The sequence below is a fragment of the Mustela putorius genome, unplaced genomic scaffold, assembly GCF_011764305.1.
Source record: "Mustela putorius furo isolate JIRA1106 unplaced genomic scaffold, ASM1176430v1.1 tig00537300_pilon_pilon_pilon, whole genome shotgun sequence".
In the NCBI taxonomy this organism is placed as follows: Eukaryota; Metazoa; Chordata; class Mammalia; order Carnivora; family Mustelidae; genus Mustela; species Mustela putorius.
Genome location: NW_025422438.1, coordinates 12,707 through 13,409, shown reverse-complemented (window position 1 = coordinate 13,409; position 703 = coordinate 12,707). Strand labels below are relative to the sequence as shown.

Genomic DNA, 703 nt, shown 5'->3' with positions numbered 1-703 from the left:
CTCCTTTGAAACTTCCCAACAGCAAGGGCTTGGTCAAGCCCTTGTCTTCACAATGCATTCTCAGCACAACAATCAGATGGCACCAGGGATGGCAGCTCCATGGCTGTCAACTCCGCTTCTCCTCAGAGTCTGGTAACTCACTTTTATTTTAGTATGGGATTTCGAAGAAATGTACCATAAGCAAATGTATTCCAGAATGAACTTGCCTTATAATTATTTTATAAATAACAAATATGATCTGCAGTAGATATCAGTCCAGAAAACAATGATGTGAGAAATTACCAAGCACATATCTGATGTTGCCATGTGGACATTGAGCTACTCTGAGTTTTCTGGAACAAAGATTGGAAATACTTCTTCTTTTTGGAGGGGCGGGTAAAGGGATTTTATTTATTTATTTGACAGAGAGGGAGACCGCAAGAGCGAGGAACACCAAGCAGGGGGGTAGTGGGGGAGGGAGAAGCAGGCTTCCTGCTGAGCAGGGATCCCAACCACGAGTCTTGATCCACAGGACTCTGGGATCATGACCTGAGGTGAAGGCCAGATGTTTAATGACTGTGCTACCTTTTTTACAATTAGTTGAAATCTTGAGTCGTAGATCACTCAGGCATCCTTCTTACTGGTAATTTTTTTTGTCTGGATTTGTTTGAAAGTCTGTACTTACGACATGAAAATTCATTTGTTTTCCAATTAGAATTTAGGT

At 41.7% G+C, this 703-nt stretch overlaps 1 non-coding gene across 1 annotated transcript; it reads left to right on the top strand.

Annotated features, from left to right (window-relative positions):
* Nucleotides 1-253: 253 nt before the first annotated feature.
* On the top strand, nucleotides 254-338 carry LOC123390318. Its single transcript, XR_006604919.1, has one exon. It is a non-coding gene; the product is annotated as a small nucleolar RNA SNORD121A (small nucleolar RNA).
* The last annotated feature ends 365 nt before the right edge of the window (nucleotides 339-703 follow it).